The sequence below is a fragment of the Anabrus simplex genome, chromosome 1, assembly GCF_040414725.1.
Source record: "Anabrus simplex isolate iqAnaSimp1 chromosome 1, ASM4041472v1, whole genome shotgun sequence".
In the NCBI taxonomy this organism is placed as follows: Eukaryota; Metazoa; Arthropoda; class Insecta; order Orthoptera; family Tettigoniidae; genus Anabrus; species Anabrus simplex.
The window spans coordinates 989,697,687-989,718,759 of record NC_090265.1 but is presented as its reverse complement, the minus strand read 5'-3'; positions in this window follow the sequence as shown (position 1 = coordinate 989,718,759).

Here is a 21,073-nt window from a genome sequence, read left to right as displayed (position 1 = left end):
AAGGTACTTTTTTTTAAAAAACTTATTTTTTTTGATGAATTTAATAAGAGCGAGAAGTTGAAGTATTATAGCGAGGTTGATTACGGGTTACGATAATCACGATTTCCACTATTAATAATAATAATAATAATAATAATAATAATAATAAAAATCAAAATATTTATGAGGAAGCTGATCATTATATTGTGCGGATAATTTAGGAGGAAGAACTAACCTTCGTTTGAAACGTCGGCAAGGGTTGGCATATAATCATCCCGGATGACAAATGATAATAATCAAATACCGGAGTATAATTGAAATTAATGATATAATAAAATTAATTGATGGTAGTCAAAGTAGATGCTAATGATCAGACAGAGAATGGTAATGATATTATTTGATAATCATAGGAGGGTATGCTAGGGACAGTCATCCTGTGTCGAACTGCTCCGAACCACATGTTGGGTTTTCACGGGGAGATAGCGGTAGATACGTAAATAACCCACGGACGGCACATGTTTGCAGGGTCAGAGCAGACTAATGGACCTTTCCGTACGTCTTGTCGTATTGACAAGTGTAAATATTAAAGTAGCTTTTGAGTTAATGAACTCTACCTGGTGTGTTTGTGAATCTGGAAATAATAGGCTAGAGTTTGTCCGTATTATAAATTCCCGTTTTTTCGAGGCGATAACATTTTCTACGGTGGGTGTCCGGCTCACCAGAATGTACATACCGGAAGTGTCTCATGTCCAAACGGAACGAGGAGACGACAGTAAAAAGTTACTGTCGTGCCTTCGTCGCCGAAAGAATATCTCCAGCGGTGAAACGTCCAATCATACGGATGTGAATTCGATCCCCAGTAACCAATTGGGACGAATTCACCAGATGTTTTACACTACCAGAGTAGTGAGGTAAAATCCAAATATTATGTCATTTATTTTTCAGGATTAAAAGTGTCCCAATGTAAATTTGTCATCATGTGTAGTATGCAAAATAAGTGAATAAATTGCTCCTCATTGCAATTTCAATAGGAAACAGCTTCCATATCTTTTCATTGTAGTTAGTCCAGTATGCCCATGGAATTTAAGTTGTCACTTCCCAGTCCTATTGTGGAGTCAGAATTTTGTATCCATGAATGAGTCGTCCCCCGTAACCTTAAATTTTCATGCCCCGTTCATCCCTGTGTTCATTTGATGCGCCGATATATATTTTTTTGATTTTCTTTAGATAAATTTTTTTATCGTTTTCGAACTGATCACCCCTGAGATAAATGCTAGTCTGGGACTCAGGAGGTGGGCGGGTGCACTACTTGTCTTTTATGCACAAGCCCGGAAATAAAATATGAGAAAGGAAATTGGCTAAAGTATTTTATATGATTTCCTGCAGCTCCTGGTAGAGGCCCAAATAGAACCCAGCACATAGGGGAATTATCATTTCCCTCCAACAAGTTACAATGAAACACACCAATACAAATACCACACAAACACAGGTTATCAGGTGGAATTTCTAAGTACATAAAACTGTTGGCCATGATAACTTAAGCCCGTCACAGGAAATAAGAGCATTAGCAAAGAGCAAAGATAATAATAATAATAATAATAATAATAATAATAATAATAATAATAATAATAATAATAATAATAATAATAATAATGGAGTGCAGAGCAGAAGGAATTATAAGTACAACTGAAAAAACAACAAGCTGTTAAAGTAATTAATATAAATCTTCGACTCTCCTTGTTTACTAGGTTACTGACTTTGTTTGCATGCTTGTTTATTTACTGATTTTCTTTCTTTCTTTCTTTCTTTCTTTCTTTCTTTCTTTCTTTATTTATTTATTTATTTATTTATTTATTTATTTATTTATTTCTTGCCTTCTATATGGTTTACTGGCTTACTTAGTCTACTTGCTGGCTGGTTTACTTCCTTACTGAGTTGTTTCCTTACTGGCTTACTGACAAGCCACTTGCTTGCTTGTATGCTTCATGCTTCCTGCTACTGATATACTTATTGCTTGTTTACTAGCTTGTTTGCTATACGACTTACCGGCCTACTTAGTTCCTCGCTTGCTTACTTACCCTCTCCCATATGCGTGCGCTTGGTAGTTGAGGCTACACGATTATTATTATTATTAATTATTATTATTATTATTATCATCATCATTGCTAGTTCTTATACCATATATCTCAGCTATATCTGAAGTGATGCGAACCACCCTGGCTCACCTAACAGTCGGGGGGTGACAAGCCAGAAGCTAAACCTCTGCCTGGCCGGGCTGAGTGGCTCAGACGGTTGAGGCGCTGGCCTTCTGACCCCAACTTGGCAGGTTCGATCCTGGCTCAGTCCGGTGATATTTGAAGGTGCTCAAATATCTCAGCCTCGTGTCGGTAGATTTACTGGCACGTAAAAGAACTTCTGCGGGACAAAATTCCGGCACCTCGGCGTCTCCGAAGACCGCAAAAGTAGTTAGAGGGACGTAAAGCAAGTAGCATTATTATTTATTATTAAACCTCTGCCTTATCAACCCCCTCCATACCAACATTGAACTTATGAATAAGGATAATGATATTCTAACCAAAACTGAGTTGAAAATCTTGGACGCACATGGTACTTCGAACAGAAAATTACCGATTTCATATACACGTCCAACAACGTATAATTGGTATCTGTCTCACTCACTTCCTTCCATCACCGTCTCTACACACACAAACTATTCAGGAGCTATTAAACTATATATGCTTTGCAGAAGGACGTCAAATGCCCTTGAAACATGAGCAATTTGTGCCCGAAATGTATCTAACAAAGAATGTGAAGATAAGCGCTGGCAATGGCGGTCTTTGAAAACATCTTTGACTACTTTTTTCTTTGAGGCAGTGTATCGTTTGGTCGTCCAAGTAGAAACTGATGTACTCAGCTATGGTCTGTAAGCAATAAAGGATATATACCAAACGAAAACGATGACTTTACTCTTCAAAGTAGACAATGAAGTCCACCGATACTACAGCACCCACCCGCGCCTTATTTCACGTCTGGACTCGTCACTTTTTAGCTGTTATATTTCAACCCATATAACTCAACAAAATCAATCATTAGAAGAACATTTTAAGTCCTTTAAAACGATGTGGAACGAAACGATATGGGATTCGCAAACTTTCAGATTAAAACCCCTTCACAATATTCTTCTTCAGTAAAAGTTCCAGATGAAGACAGTGTTTCGCTACGTAAGGTTTCTTTACGACTGGAGAAACTATTGGAACTCTATTCGTAGGGATTTGAAACAAGTGTAGTTTTTCAATCCACTGATCCTATCCGCTGAGATGCGATGACAATGAAATAAACTGGTAAATTATTGAGGACAGGGTAAGTTCATTTTAAAAGAAATGCTAGAAAGAGATACTTAACTAATTGGCATATCACTCATTCGTGATTGTCTTAATATTTTAGGTTATCAATATTTTAACTAGAACGTTGTATTTATATCCTAGATTCCTTCTCTAACCATAATGTTCATCCATCCGTTGAGTATTCTAAGAGTTCAGACTTTATGCTCGATTCCCCAGATCTGGCGCGCCCTTAGCACCATTTATCTTATAAACATAATTAATTGTTTATCGTGTTATTATTATTATTATACTAAATTCATGATAGGAGATAAAAGAAGGGCACTGCACGAGCTAGAAGCCCAAGTTTTATGGAGCAACATGGGACTCTAGCATCGAGAAATTGCCATCGAGTAATAATCTTCTTTTTCTTCGTCTTCTTCTTCTTCTTTACCTTGTTCTGCTTTTCCCACATCTTGGTGGGGTTGCGGGTACGAACCACGTCGTAAATGTGGTCCTGGCCCTCTATTATGGCAGGATGCCCCTTCTGACACCAAAAGGATGTCGAGGGTTGTATTCAAAATAGTACGTTTTTGTAATGATTGGTTATATATTGGTTATATATTGGTTATATATAAAGAGGACTGTGCTGGGACAAACACAAACACTCAGTCCCCAAGTCAGAGGCATTAACTAGACAATACCCTCTGAACCGAGAACCTTGACACTCAACATTCAGCGAAGGATGACCATCGTATAGTAATATGAAGGATGAATACATTGGGACTACCTATGAACGTAATATTAATCTAGAACCGGAATCGAAATATATCTCCATAGTACTTTATTTGAGATTTAAATACACACAGCAGTGGTATCCGTCATGTACTGGATCGTAACTATACCAGAGTACAATGTGTCTGGGTTCTTGGTAATGCTGTGCTTACAACATTATTAATGTTGCTTATGGCATAGTAAAATAACACTGTGCTCGTTACCTGGCCTTAAAAGGGTTCAATGGTTCCTTTTATGAACAATATGAAGGCCATGATCATTTGTTCATTCTTACACAATATGAAGAAACCCTGCATCACAACATTTAACAGAATAACAGGCAGAAAATGAGTAGAAATTTCATTTAACATGCGAGAGAGCTAAAAATATTAGATGTTGTGTTATCAGAATTAACTTCAAGAGTGAAATATTTAAGACATACGTTTCATTGTCTTGATTTTCTTTTTATCTGGCCCAAAATAGGTTTACCAAAATGACACAGACTAAGTAGATTTGTTTTACAAAATAATTCTTGAGTTCAAAGTAAGAAGAAAAGTTAAGTATTCCCACGCATTCCTTTCAAAATACTTCTTAGCATGGCGACTGAATATCTTATAATTGTGGTCATAATCTAATTTATAAATTAGGATCTTCTCCAATTAACAAAAAAATCATTATTGTTCCCCTTGAGCGGAAAAGTAGACCAGTCACCTTATTGTCCTTGGTATGAAATTTGTCCGAAAAATATGGCATATTTGCCTCATGAATCATCTCTTCTTCATCAACATCTTTTGGTTAAGTGTCTGATATCTCGAATCGAGCAGTTGGATCAGTAATATCTCCAGCTTTCCTCCCATAACTGATGGCTATAGTGTCCGTTCATCTGTTGCTTCCGTTATCAGTCGGATAATGTACCTCTTTATTCTTAAACAGCATAAAGAAATTCAGCATCAAAACTTTCAACAGAATAATAAAGCACATCGTGGACAGAAACTACATTGAAACATGAGACAGGAAGTGCTACTGTATGTTCACGTGGCAGAGAACAACAATTATTGTATTAAATATATTATTATTATTATTATTATTATTATTATTATTTTCCCCCCCAATTTATGGAATGACGAATAGGAAAAAATATACCATATCAACCGTGTTAAATACTAATAATGAACAGTGGTTGTTAAAGTGGATAGTAAAAGAGATTTCGAACAATTTGAAGTGACGCCTTGAAAATCCACAGCCTGTTTCCAATCATTCAACCGGGTCAGGAATGGAATGAATGAAGCACATGTCTAGCGGCGAGGACAGGAATTTTGCCGGCTGCTGAATCCTGTCGCACTCCTCTGGGGCAATGATTAATGACTGACAAATGAAATATGAAATGATATTGGAGAGTGTTGCTGGAAAGAAAGATGATAGGGAAAACCGGAGTACCTGGGGGAAAACCTATCCCGCCTCCGCTTTGTCCAGCACAATTCTCACATGGAGGGACCGGGATTTGAACCATGGAACCCAGCGGTGAGAGGCCGGAAGTGACACCTTGGTCGCTAATATTGATACGCCTAGGAAGATGCTATTGGGAATCCCCATATTTCACAGATGTTTCGCACAAAAGATTGTCTTTAATCCTTTGGCGCTCATTAATCTGGTAACGGCACAAAATGAGTTCATACTGCTCATTAGTACGTGTAGTGTGTGTTAGCTTGAAAGAGCACAAGTGAAGTTCTTTAGATAGTACAGTAGAGTCTCGATTATCCGACTTAAACTGGACCTGGAGTACGTCGGATCACCGAAAATGTCGGATAATACGGAATAACTTTGAAAATGAACTAAAACAAACAGGAAGGCTATGCTGTATTATGTACTATGTTTTACAGGATTCTATTTATTGACTTATTAATTCAATTGTACAGTAGATGCAGTACTATTTCCTTACTTTGCTTGTAGGCAGGTGCAGACGTCTTGGCTTGGGCTGCAAGAGTTTTTATGTCAGCATTTTTAAATTCAGCCCAGTCTCATCACAATTAAAAATCTGATCACCGGATAATCCTTCAGCAAGAATTATTTTTTGAAATTGTCTTTTAAATTTCACAACCTCATCGGATTTAGCTGACAGTTTTTCTCCACAGATATTAAGCTGCCCAATGCCGTACCGTTTTTTCCACCGATCAAGCCACCCAGCACTGGCAGTAAAATTAGGGTCCCTTTATTAAACTCCTTCTGGATATACACCGCCATTTCTTGCAGAATGGGGCCAGATATTGACAAGCCCTTTTCCTGGTTTTTAGTGAACCAAAGAAATAGTGCTTCACTTACTTTTTCGTACTCATATTTTCCATTGTTTTTTTCTAATTTTCAGTGCATCACTTGTTGCTCTGGTAGAGCACCACTTTTCAATTTATTCCCTCGTATGTTTTCAGTCTCCCACTGTAACACGTCCAACACCATAATCTGAAGCCATTTTTTGGAGAGTTTCCCCTTTGTCCAGTCTCTTTAACCCACTCTACTTGTCTTCCACAGAAACGATCACTTTCTTACGTTTACTCGCCATACTCACAGAGGATATGAAAACTATAACATCCGCATCCAACCAATACTACATTGAACAATCCTACCGCATGACTGCCAGTGCTTGTCCCACAGTCGCACCCTCCACACCCCGTGTCCCAGAATTTCATCCACCTAAAGTTCAAATTAAGACTACCAGTGTCGGATAACACGGAGTGTCGGATAAGCGAAGGTCGGTTGAGCGAGACTCTACTGTATTACATTTTAAAAGAACACATCACTACCCATGTAAGACGAATTCGTACATCAAGCTTCTGCTAAATATAGAAATGGCAAGTTTAGAAACCGAAGATAGATGCGGTAAAGTTCATTAACAAAATTAAAAATTCACGTGATTGATCATCCTGTGTTCCATTCACGCATAGAAGCACGTAATAGTGGATATATCTCCCCACGTAGGCTTAGAGTCAGCGAAGGCATCCGGCCAAAAAACTGGGCTTAATACAAATACAGAGCCGACCCCACACAGTTGGTAAATGACAAGGAATAAAAAGAAAAATGATTTTCGATATGAATTAAGGGTGGACTTTGTATTGGTGTAAAGTAAATCAAGCGTCACTACAAATGTCCATTTTCAGAAGAAAGTGAAAGTGATCCTGAACTTCTTAGTTCTCATTAAATCATATCAAAAGTGAAAATCACATATGAGCTCATCAAGTTGACAAGAAGTAAGGCCCTAAAATCCCTGAACGAAATTAGCGGGGTAGTGGATATATTTCACTCGTCAGCTAGTGAAATTCGCAGACATCTTATGGACGCTTCATAGACAGAGTGTTCCTTGTATCTTGTTCTGCCCATTTAGTAACTGAAAGTTATACTTCCTTCCTTCGGTCATTTCAAATGTATAAACACTTTTCTGTTTTCATGTCTTTTTTTCTTCCTAATATGTTTTGTAAATATGTATATATCATATATTGCTTATTTATAATAAGTGGTAGTAGTAAGTTCTGTTAATATTGTTATTATTTGAATGTATTATATCATCTGTAAATGGAGAATCAATAACTCTGTTGATAATCAAATCAAATCAAATCAAATCAAATCAAATCAAATCAAATCAAATCAAATCAAATCAAATCAAATCAAATCAAATCAAATCAAATCAAATCAAATCAAATCAAATCAAATCAAATCAAATCAAATCAAATCAAATCAAATCAAATCAAATCAAATCAAATCAAATCAAATCAAATCAAATCAAATCAAATCAAATCAAATCAAATCAAATCAAATCAAATCAAATCAAATCAAATCAAATCAAATCAAATCAAATCAAATCAAATCAAATCAAATCAAATCAATTACATTTCTATGGATACCCACAGCTCATTGTAAGGAAGGCACTGGGGTTGAGTGGCTCACACGGTTGTGGTGCTGGCCTTCTGAAACCAACATGTCAGGTTGATCCTGGCTCACTCCGGTGATATTTGGAGGTGCTCAAATACGTCAGTCTCGTGTCGGTACATTAACTGACATGTAAAGGAAATCGTGCGGGACTAAATTTCGAAACCTCGTCGTCTCCGAAAACCGTAAAGGTAAAAGCAAATAACATTATTATTATTATTATTATTATTATTATTATTATTATTATTATTATTATTATTATTATTATTATTATTATTATTATTATTATTATTATTATTATTATTATTATTATGTGACCATGTGACCTAGTCACGGTGGGGAGGCTTGCGCGTACCAATAAAGCCGATAGCCGAACCGCAGGTGCAACCATATCGGATGGGTATCTGTCGAGAGACCAGATTAACGAATGGTTTATCGAAAGGGGGGTAGCAGCTTTTCAGAATTGACTGATAGTGCGGAGTCAGGTGATACAGGAAATATTGATTAGGAAATGAAGTCTTAAAGGAAGTGGATGAATATTGTTACTTGGGTAGTAAGATAACTAACGATGGCAGAAGTAAGGAGGACATAAAATGCAGGCTAGCACAAGCAAGGAAGGTCTTTCTTAAGAAAATAAATTTGCTCACTTCGAACACTGATATAGGAATTAGAAAAATGTTTTTGAAGACTTTCGTTTGGAGCGTGGCATTGTATGGAAGTGAAACATGGACAATAACTAGCTCAGACAGAAAGAGAATAGAAGTTTTTGAAATGTGGTGTTACAGAAGAATGCTGAAGGTGAGATGGATAAATCGGATCACGAATGAAGAGATACTGAATCGAATTGGTGAGAGGAGATCGTTGTGGCTAAATTTGACAAGAAGAAGAGATAGAATGATAGGACACATCTTAAGACAACCAGGACTTGTGCATTTGGTTTTTGAGGGAAGTGTAGAGGTATGAACAGTAGGGGTAGACCACGGTATGAGCATGACAAAGCAGATCAGAGCAGATGTAGGATGCGGCAGTCACGTAGAAATGAAAAGGTTAGCTTAGGATAGGGTGGGGTGGAGAGCTGTAACAAACCATTCTCTGGACTGATGACTCAAACAGTATTATTATTATTATTATTATTATTATTATTATTATTATTATTATTATTATTATTATTATTATTATTATTATTATTATTATTATTATTATTATTATAGAAGGCACCATCGTTAACAAGTGGAAATGAAAACAAGAGTAATCGTGCTGTATGCTGTCACAGGCACATGTCTAAGTCGAGGAGAAGGGAAAGTGTTTACTATTCATAGATGGGAGAAGAGTACAGCGTCAAGAAGACGAAGAAGCTCACTTCATTAATTTAGCATTTTTATTTGACGTATTAGCATTTCTATATCCACCTCTGCATATTTATCATCACTGTACAATAATGTTTTCAGATCTTGTGACAGAACTAGATTTTCCAAGATTTTTCACTGAAACGTTTATACGGCACATGTGAGATATGATATTATATTATATTATATTATATTATATTATATTATATTATATTATATTATATTATATTATATTATATTATATTATATTATATTATATTATATTATATTATATTATATTTTGGTACATTGAGTCTAATAAAATGTTAAATGCGAGAAGTATACAATGGCATGCACTCATTCATTTTTTGAGTGATCATTGGCTACAATCTTAAACAATCAAAATTTATTTTCTTAATATATATTAGATATGTTTATATGTATATCGTAATTCTGATTGTCCTTAACCCTTTGCGTTCTAATCGCTCCCATCTAGATTCCTCTACATGAAATGCAGATAATACTTTACGTCGACATCCAGACCTTTTCCGTACGCTGAGAAATATTTGGCCTACCTGCTTGTTCTTTTTTTTATTTGAAGCTAACGTTTAATTTACAAATAAATATAGATATCGGAAAACATTTGAAGTTATGCATTTTTGTAAAAGTAGTAACATTTTATAAGTTGTTTTTTTTTAACTTTTTTAACTCACTAAGTATTAAGCCCTGTATATTTTCATCATATTCAATCGACCAACACAGTACCTCCTCTCATATCACTTACCGCTTGTTTACGTTCGTTACTGGTAGCTCCTCAAATATTATTAATTTTAATGGCTTTGAAAACAGCTCCTGCGGTCAAGAAATCTTAGCTCATACTTCCTGCCTCCTCCTGACACAGCTGCATCATTCCCTGCTTTTCTACAAGGGAAAAATGTTCAGAAAACCATTTGATCGCATTTACCATTTTAGAAGTTATTGTGTATTATTTTTTAAAATTATTATTATTATTATTATTATTATTATTATTATTATTATTATTATTATTATTATTATTATTATTATTATCTATGGCACAGTGATACAAATTATATTACATATTGTTTACTAACATATGTACATTAAAAATAAAGTAAATAGACCAATTTAGGTCCCTGATCAATAACTACAACAAACTGTCAAAACCAATGCACCGCATTTTTAAACAATTCACTGGTTCGTCCTTGGCCTCTTGGAAGCCCAAGATTGTCCCACTAAAGTTTGTAAATAGGCAGCCCTTGGTAAATGAAGAATGGTCTGAGGCACGTTATCAGAGTCATAGTAAGGGCATCCCAGATACCTTTCGCTCGTATTTTCAGTACCGGTATCTACCATGTTGTGTTTAAAGGTAAAGTGGACCCAATGGAGATTCTATGTTTAATTCAATATATAACGAAACTGTTGGCAAAGTGTTACAGCCCGAAAGAATTAAATAATTAACAGACCATCGAAGCTTCGCATCTAATGTAATGAACCATGATTTACTTCCCAATATATAACTATGCTATATTGTTGTAAGACATTATGTAATAATTCGATCATTTATTTCTTCTCTCCTGCAACCCTCTATTACTGTACAGAACTGTGTTGTTTGAACATATTTTCAAACAGCGTGGGATTGAAATGGAAGGAAAAACAATCGGACGTTGTTTTCTTCTTTCCGTCTTGTGACATGATGCTTTTAACGAGAAGTTCGAGATAATTAAAATACTGATGAAATACCATCAGGACTTTAATTAAAAAATGACTAGAATCAGCAGTCTACCTGTCTCACATTGAATTCATACAACCGAGCACTGATCATGAGAATGTATCGCCAGGGATACAGAACGAACGCTTAGCTTGTTTCCCAGAAAATTTCGCCAGGAATACGCAAGGAACGCTTAGCTTCGTTTCTGCTTGACAGGGTATTTCTAGTTGCAGTCCTCGACTTCAGTTTCACAGATGGTGGACGGTGAATATGCTTGCCGCATGGCGTCAGAAAGATGGTTACCATAGTCGGTGTTTTCCTTATAAACGTTGAGAATTAGCTGATTTGTCCATTGGACGCAATATTTCAAACCGCTGTAAATCCATGACCTGACATTTTTTGCTCTTATTTTATCCAGAATATTTACCTAATTTCTCGAAAAACCCAAATGACACTCATGCTTCTTTTTTCCGTTTTTTGAGGGTTTTTTCCCCTTTGGACTCTTTATATGATCTCTACTCCAGCAGAAGACAATCATCCTAGTGGCCATCATTCACTGCCTCAAAAAATCTCAAGGGCAGACTTATAATACTTGAATGAACATACGGTACATTAGAATTAAGTGTTTCAATAGTTCCTGTATCCCGGATACAGAGGATGTACAACTCATACTAGATAATAAAAGAATGTAATTTTTAAACTTACCTCGAGATGAATGCTGGGATCCGTGTTCCCACTCAGGCCACCAATGCTGAGAAGACTTCCCTTGCAATCTTAGAATTCCACAGATGGTGGGACGGCGTCTGAAAAAATAAAATCAGTACATTATTAGTATATACTTGATTTCTCAATAGAGTCCTGCAAATTAATATTATTATGATACTGTGATCTGCGTAAACAAATAAAGAGTAAATCATAAAGAAGTTGTTATAACCAGTAGCGTAGCCAGGGTCGACCGATGTGTTAGGGGCATTATAGTTACACAATGATGATAGAACAACATAATAAGGGTGCTTGTGCTTGTGTGGTGCGCGCATACACGAGTGTCATAAGGACACTGATACAAGATCTTGATTTTCAGATGCAGTACTGGTACATTACAAAATCTTACATTAAAATTCAGAACAGAAACAATATGATCAAGGTGAATAGTTTTACGGCAAGTTGTATGTTCAGATTACAATCTAAAATCCAACTTTCGAAGCTACTTAGAAAATAGATTCAAGAAATCCTTTGGTTATACAATGCTATCTCTGTGAATATTTAAAATAACGAACATTTTGAGTCTACGTTCACTTGCTTATTGTCAGTTTATGTTTATTTCTTTTGTAAAATCCCATGGGGGTGGGGGTTCCAATCCCCAGTAAACCCCCTTGGCTACACCTCTGGTTATAACGTCCACATGGTGTATACTATCATGACCCAGAGCAAAATATCTGTAACAACATTACGGGAGAAGCTGGTTCAACAACTATTGGGTCCGGATGAGCGAAATGACGGAGTCGGCAAAAGTAAAAGTTCTGAAGTGTATCAATTGTATCAAGTGTATCAGAATTTGGTCACCAGATTGCGCAGAAAAAAACAACTGAAGTAAATTTTGATGTTTGAGTTACAAAAAATGTATTATTGATTGACATGCTTCTTTTTGTTATTCACATAAGCCAAATCAAGTGTAACAAGGGCCAATTTACTTCTTTTGCTTCAATGCTGTACCTCCGTAACGTTACTCTTCAAGCATATTTGCAGTTATATATATTTTTTTGTAAACATATTGTTAAATCAATTCCTATATTCTTCTTTACATAACTTACAGTATAGGATGAAGTTATGTTTACAGAAAAGCATCCAACATATCGCAATATTGTAACGAACTGTAGTATTTGTTTTCGGTAGTGTAAGCTATAAGGTATGGTAAAAAAAGCCCGTAATTAAGATCTATTTTCCTTTCTTTTAAATAAGATACTTGCCGAGCGAAACAGTTTTTTTACCCTTCCTAGACTGTCTTTTTCTTAAATGCATAATAAACTAAGTGATATTTCAGTTTCATACTTCACCTCATCAAATAAATCCGAGGAAAGCGTGAGACACGACAAACGCTTCTCGCGTCCAAAAATACCTCGGGGACTGAGACATGCACACCGTGTCAAGCAGCGATTAATGTGTTAATAGGCCAATGCAACAACTTTAAGATAAGTTTTATCATTGTTCTATTTCTGCCTTGTTATGTAACGTAATACACTGGTCTCCCCAGTCCGTATGTAGCATATACTCTACATATGGTTTTGTCTACTTACAATGAAAGAAAATTATTTAAGGAAAAAAGTAATAGTGGTAGGAAAGTCAACTCTGAGTCCTGATGTAGCATATATGCTACACAAATAAAACACCTTAGTGAAACACACTAATTTTATATGGTGAACTTTTTAAAATTATTTGAACAAAATATAACACATCGAATGCATCAACAGGCTCGGGACTGAAGAGGATATCACAGCAAATGCACATGTAAGTGTTCAAATTTCTGATAACATTAAAATTTACCGATCCACGAAGTACCTGTATTTCATACACTGGTATGTTTTCAATATTTCATACACTCTTAATGAATCACAGCCCTTCAAAGGTTGGAAATTAGAGTCATCTTGAAGTAAGGAACGTAATCTATGGAGTTCAATTTATTTTAGGCGAGATGGACTGAGTAGATCAGACAATGGCCTTCTGAGCTCAAATAGAGGGACTCGATTCCGCCATAGTCGGTGGTATTTTAAGACGCTTAAATCCGCCAGGCACATGCCAGTAGATTTACCGGCACCTGATTCAAGAACTGGAAAAAATCCAAAGAAAAGCAGCTCGATTTGTTCTGAGTGATTTCCGACAAAACAGTAGCGTTACAAAAATGTTGCAATGTTTGGGTTGGGAAGAACTGAGAGAAAGAAGAAGAGCTGCTCGACTAAGAGGTATGTTCCGAGCTGTCAGCGGAGAGATGGCGTGGAATGACGTTAGTAGACGAATAGGTTTGAATGGCGTTTATAAAAGTAGGAAAGATAACAATATGAAGATAAAGTTGGAATTCAAGAGGACAAACTGGGGCAAATATTCATTTATAGGAAGGGGAGTTAGGGATTGGAATAACTTACCAAGGGAGATGTTCAATAAATTTCCAATTTCTTTGAAATTATTTAGGAAAAGGCTAGGAAAGCAACAGATAGGGAATCTGCCACCTGGGCGACTGCCCTAAATGCAGATCAGTATTGATTGATAGAGAAGGTACTCCTATGGGACGAAATTCTAGTACATCGGCGTCTCCGAAAACCTCAAAAAATTTAATGGAACGCAAAGGCAACAACATTATTATTATTTGTAATTATTAATAACTACAGTTCAGGTGAAATTTAAATTTGTTAACTTAGCAGAGTATAACAATGAGTTTCACCTACAATTGACACAATGTGCGTAGTTTCCGACAAGCGATTATTGCAACGAAAATATTGAAGTGTCTGTATTGGTAGTATACTCCATTGAAGTTGGTAAGAAATATACACCGTAGAGTCATCAGCCATTAATGTGAAAACGTAATCAATACCCGCCAGAAATGATCTCTTTCTGGTTTCACTACTTTCTCCCCTCGAACGCCTCCTAAGTGACACCTAGGCTATCAACAATAGCTGATGGTGCAGTTGTTGAGGAACCTGCCAACCTTAATGAAAGTACGCCATTCTTTTATTACTTCTTTCACTAGTTGTTAAAGAAAGACAAAGTTCACGATCAGTAAGAAATATGCATAATAGCGTACTGGTACCAAACAAACTATTTAGCTCATGGCTCCAGCGACCAGTCCGGTATAAGAATATCAAAAGCTCCAGGAAGAGAGGAAAGAGACATGGAAATATCTGAGAAAATAATAGATTATACTCATAAAAACAATAATAATGATGTGGTAATAATTTGGGGAGATCTAAACTTACCTGAGGTTGAATGGAATGGAGCTGCAAGTGAAGCCCATGAACAGAAACTGGCAAAAAATAGTTAATTTGGGAGGGAGGATTTACACAAGTAGTACAAGAACCGACTCGTCTCAATAACTTACTAGATGTATTCTTGGTTAAACCATGGGAAATTGTTGATAAAACTGAGGTAATTGAAGGAATAGGTGACCATAAGGCTGTAATAATGGATGTAGGACTGGTACCAAAAAGGCTTAATAAGAGGGTCACACAAGACAAGAAATTGTACAGAAAATCTAAAGTTGATGAATTTGGGACTTACCTTAAACCACAATTCAGTTGTTGGATAAGTGAAGGGAGTAATGTGGATACACTTTGGGCTAAATTCAAAGGAATCGTTTGGGAAGGAGAGAAGAGATTTGTACCTGTTAAGAAGGGTAAAATGACCTCAGACCCTGTTTATTATCCAAGGGAAATAAGAAAATTAAAAAGAAAATGTAGAATAGTAAACAGGAAAATCAAAGAAGGTAGGGAGAGTAGAGAAAGTAGAAAACAGCTAATGAGGGAACTGAATAGAGTGAAAAAGGAAGCAAAAGAGAATTATATGAATGGCATTCTTCAAGAGCTTAATGACCACAAAGGGAAATGGAAAAAGCTGTATTCATATATCAGGAATCGAAAAGGAAAAGGAATCCAAATTCCTACAATGGTGGGAAAAGGGGGTGAACACTATTTAACAGATACTGAGAAAGCAAACCTCTTTAGTAGGGAATTCAAAGATTCAGTAGATGATTGTCAGGAGTTGGAAACCGAAACAGAAGATACAGTGGGAGAGACACAGAGGGAAACAAGAAGCTTCTCATTCACAAATGAAGATATTTTCAGAGAAATCCAACTGCTTCAGCAAGGAAAAGCAGCAGAAAGTGATCAATTTGCTGGGGAGGTGATAAAGACAATAGGGTGGTACATAGTGCCTTATTTAAAATTTATCTTTGACTAAATCATAAATAATAGTGTAATACCAAAGGAATGGAAGGAATCTATAAAACCAATTTATAAAGGAAAGGGTGATAAAAGGAAACCAGAGAACTACAGACCAATCAGCCTGACCAGTATAGTTTGTAAAATACTGGAGAGTTTAATATCAAAGTACATCAGAGGGATATGTGATGATAATAATTGGTTCATGAGGAGCCAGTATGGATTTAGAAAGAAATTTTCTTGTGAGGCACAACTGGTGGGATTGTAGCAGGACATATCAGATCAATTGGATTCAGGAGGCCAGTTAGATTGCAAAGCCATAGATCTTTCCAAAGCCTTTGATAGAGTGGAACATGGAATATTATTAAAGATATTGGAGGGAATAGGATTGGACGTAAGGGTTACACGTTGGGTAAAAACATTTCTAAATTCAAGGGTTCAGAAAGTCAAAGTAGGAATTAACGTATCGCAGGAAGAGAAAGTTTGGAAGGGAATTGCAGAGGGTAGTATAATCAGTCCGTTACTTTTCTTAATATACATAAATGATTTAGGGAACAATATAACATCAAAAATAAGATTGTATGCAGATGACATAATTGTTTATTGTTTATAGGGAAATAAATACCATTGACGATTGTTCAGAATTACATAGGGACCTTGAGAGTATCCAACAATGCGTTGAAGAGAATAACATGAAGGTTAATGGAGGCAAATCAACTGTTACAACATTTACAAACAGGAGTTTTAAAACTGAATTTCAATATACTTTGGATGGGGTAGTTATCCCAAAAGATGGCAAGTGCAAATACTTAGGTGTAAGATTTGAAAGTAATTTGCACTGGAAGGGTCATGTGGATGACATTGTTGGGAAAGTATACCGATCGTTACATGTCATAATGAGGCTACTTAAAGGATGCAACAAAGAATTAAAAGAGAAAAGTTACTTAAGTATGGTTCGTCCATTATTGGAATATGCAAACAGTGTTTGGGATCCTCACCAAGAATACCTAATAAAAGAAATAGATAGTGTGCAGAGGAAAGCAGCAAGATTTGTAACAGGGGATTTCAGGAGAAAAAGTAGTGTATCAGAAATGTTAAAGGAACTAGGGTGGGAAACTTTAAGTAAGAGAAGGGAGAAAACTAGACTTATAGGATTATATAGAGTCTATACAGGAGAAGAAGCATGGGGAGATATCCGTGAGAGGCTTCAGTTGGAAAATAATTATATCGGCAGGACTGACCACAAATATAAAATTAGAAGGAATTTTAGCCGAGGCGATTGGGGAAAATTTTCATTCATTGGGAAGGGTGTGAAGGAGTGGAACAGTTTACCAGGGGTAGTGTTTGATCCTTTTCCAAAATCTGTACAGATATTCAAAAAGAGAATAAACAGCAACAGAGAAAATAAATAAAATGTTAGAGGGTATTCGACCAGTGCAGGCTAATGTAAATAAAAATGTGTGTGAATAAATTAATTCCATCCCCTGGTCTAAGGAGTTTGGACAGCCAAAGTAGGGGACTGCCTGTAGGGGTGAAGTACAGTGGGGACTTTGAGGGCCCTGGGACCGCTACGGTAGCTGTGAAGGCCCTTCAGGGACTCTGAAAAGTTGTGGTAAAGGGGGCTCTGGTTAAGACGCAGCAGGTCGTTATGCTGCTTAGTTTCCAGAATGGGTAAAGAAAAGAAAAAGTAAATAAATGCAATGTAAATTTTAATCTTATACCAGTTGTACAGTATCATTTGAAGTAATTCCACATACTGTATATCAGTTGACTATATTTGTAGGTAGTACAGGAGATATTATAAGTAGAATTTTGTAAACAATGTAAATTTATTAAGGATGAGCTGTGTGTTTAATAGAAAAAAATTGTTAGCGTAAATTATATAATATTGTATTATAGGAAAATTTTATTCTCTTGTTGATTTAATATTTAGTGCTTGACAATAATGTATTTTAGTGTACCATTTGCCACCGAGGTAGACACCTCATTTGCAAATAAAGAGATTTTGATTTTTGATTTGATTTGAACAACAGCTGTCTATTTCACAATTTTATCGTTTCCTTATAATCACTTTTATTTTATTGAACCTGCGTGCATTTGTTTTATTATATATTCATTTCTCAATAAATCAATCACTAAACTAATCAATCCAGCAATCAATCATCTACTTTTATAAACTCAACTCAAGCTTATTCGTCTACTAATATTATTCCAAGCCATCTCTCACTGACAGTTCGGATCATTCCGCTTAGTCAAGCTGTTAATCTTCTTCCTCCCAAGTTCGCAGCATTTTTATAACACTAAACTTTTGTCGATTTACCGGAAATCGTCTCCAACAAATCGTGCTGTTTTCCTTTCGTTATTTTCCACTATTCGAATCAAGTAATCTTGGAGAGGGTCGCATACAGTAGAACGATATTCTAATTTCGGTCTTACCACGGACTTACACGCCCTATCTTTTACATCCTTACTACAACCTCTAAATACCCTCAAAACCATATGAAGAGATCTTTAACACTCATTTACAATCCAGCTGATGTGATTCTCCCAATGAAGATTTTTCCTAATATTAACACCTAGGTGCTTACAATGATCCCCATTAGTTACTATCGTCCCATCAACACAGTAATTAAAACAGATATGACTTCTCCTCTATGTGATACTTCTAGCCTGACTTAATCCCCGTTTATCATCATACTGTTACGAATAAAATACAGTCTGTTTTGCAGACCTAATTTAATTCACGATGACCTTAAACTCAGCCACACTGCTCGAAGTGCTGTCTGTTCTCGCAAAAGGTAGTCCGGCTTGTTGGTATTGCCTAAGACATCGATAATCCTAATTGACAGGCCTCACATTTACTTGGCTCCACACAACAGTGGCACACAGGCATGTTTGAAGATAGGACACAACACACGACAGCTGTTAATTGGTTTGACTCCAGATATGTTCGGTAACTCACACAGCCAATACAGTAAATTCAGTTCAAGCACAGGCATCGTAACTTCTCCACACAGTGAACTACTGAACACTTAAAACTGAAGGTGCGGTCACATAGCAGCAACAGCTCAAAACTGTAAACCAGCACCACGCTCTCCTGAGAACAACGACATTTGGCATGGCTCTAACCACACACACACACACACACACACACACACACACACACACACACACACAGAGAGAGAGAGAGAGAGAGAGAGTACTCCACCCAGTACTCCAGCAACAGTCTAGCACGACGATACTCTGACACTGACCCCGGTGGGACATCCACCACCCCAACACTGACGACAGCCACACTACTGTCGTCCAGCACAGCTCCAAATACTCACTTAATGTCCGCGGCTAGCCTCCTTTTTATACCCTGACTATGGAGTAATAGAATCATCAGAGATCGGGAATATTCTAGTTTTGCTTCAGAAGGTGCACGGGGAAACCAGACGAAGAGCACAATGTAGGGAAGAGGCTGCCACTGTGATCTTCGGACGTAAGCTGCGAACTGACTCACTAGTTCCTTCCAGGAAATAGCGAAGGGGACTAAATCTAGAAGGTTGGCACATAACAATATCTTCGGTTACTGCCGATCTCATAACTTTGTCGAAGTCTTTTCCAACTTCTCACAATCCTGTAACTTACTTATTACGATACAGTATATCATCCTCCACAAAGATCCTTATCTCTGATTCCAGTTCTTTACTCGTATTATCTATATAAATAAAATTGTAGGGGGTCCGCTGTCTGTAATTTCTTTTGTTTTACCAATTTTTTAGATATTTATCCGTTTTAGGCCAACTCAAGACCGAATCGGTGGTTTTTACGTTTCGTGTGTTTGTTTGTCTGTCTGTTTGTCTGTTCCACCATCACGTCGAAACGGCTGGATAGATCTCAACCAAACTTCATATTTAGAGTATACTCATCCCGGGGAGGGTTTCGATATGTATATCATTTTAAAATCTTTGAATACACGGGGGTTTATAGGAAAACCAGAATGGTTTTTCCACCATCACGTCGAAACGGCTGGATAGATCTCAACCAAACTTCATATTTAGAGTATACTCATCCCGGGGAAGGTTCCGACTTGCATATCATTTTAAAATCTTTGAATAGACGGGGTGTTTATAGGAAAACCAGAATGGTTTTCCTCCATTTTCTCTTAAACTATTGGTTTACTGTAAACTTCGTTTACCGTACGTGAAACGTCTCTTCATTATAAACATCTTTCGTTATGTTCATAATTTACCTTACTCTTCACATGACAGAGAAATTTACAATTTTCTGCTGGTATCACGCTCTGCATTTAGTGACCGACAGACCGACAGCGAACCTACAGGTTACCATGGCAACGTCTCTGACTGCATGCCAGTAGGGAAGTAACGTATTGCCATTTTCCTCATCATGCTTTTAAATTCGTGGTTTTCCTTGGGTAGATGGCATGAGAGGCGTCAATAGGCCTATCTGCGGGATATTGGCGGAATATCGTTGGAGGTTATAACCGCCCTCGAATAGATTAAGTAATAACACCACTAGTCATCTTCTTATTATTTGTTTACCTAAGAATCACTGGATCTAAATTTCTCCTCTGTTACCGCTTTATTATATCCATAACTCACACTAGCATAATTTATTGAGGGGCATTTGATTTTCCAATACATTCATTTGGCATTTACATATTTGTCGTTATCCGGCTGTCCTAAGTTATAATCCATTTTCTATTAGTTTCAACTTAACTGTATTATTTTCTTCCTTAATTACGCCGTATGTACGCGAGTGCTAGAAACTACTGGATGTATTTCCACCAAGATTCGTATTTAGAATACACCTGTCCTTGATAGGTTTTAGGGCAAATATTGTTTCTAAATCCTTGAACTGACTGGAGGTTTATACGAAACCAAAACAGTGATTTTGCACTTCCACAAAATATACACCACCAAACTTAATGGAAATCTACCTACCTTGGTAGAAATTAATTTCTAAACCTTTTTTCTCATGTGCATCATTTCGATACGATGATTAATAAGGGAGATATCATTAACGGACCGTTTTTCTGTACCAGTCCCATCGGACTTAACTGACGAGCGGGTGCGTGTAAAGCGTATCCTTACAACTTGA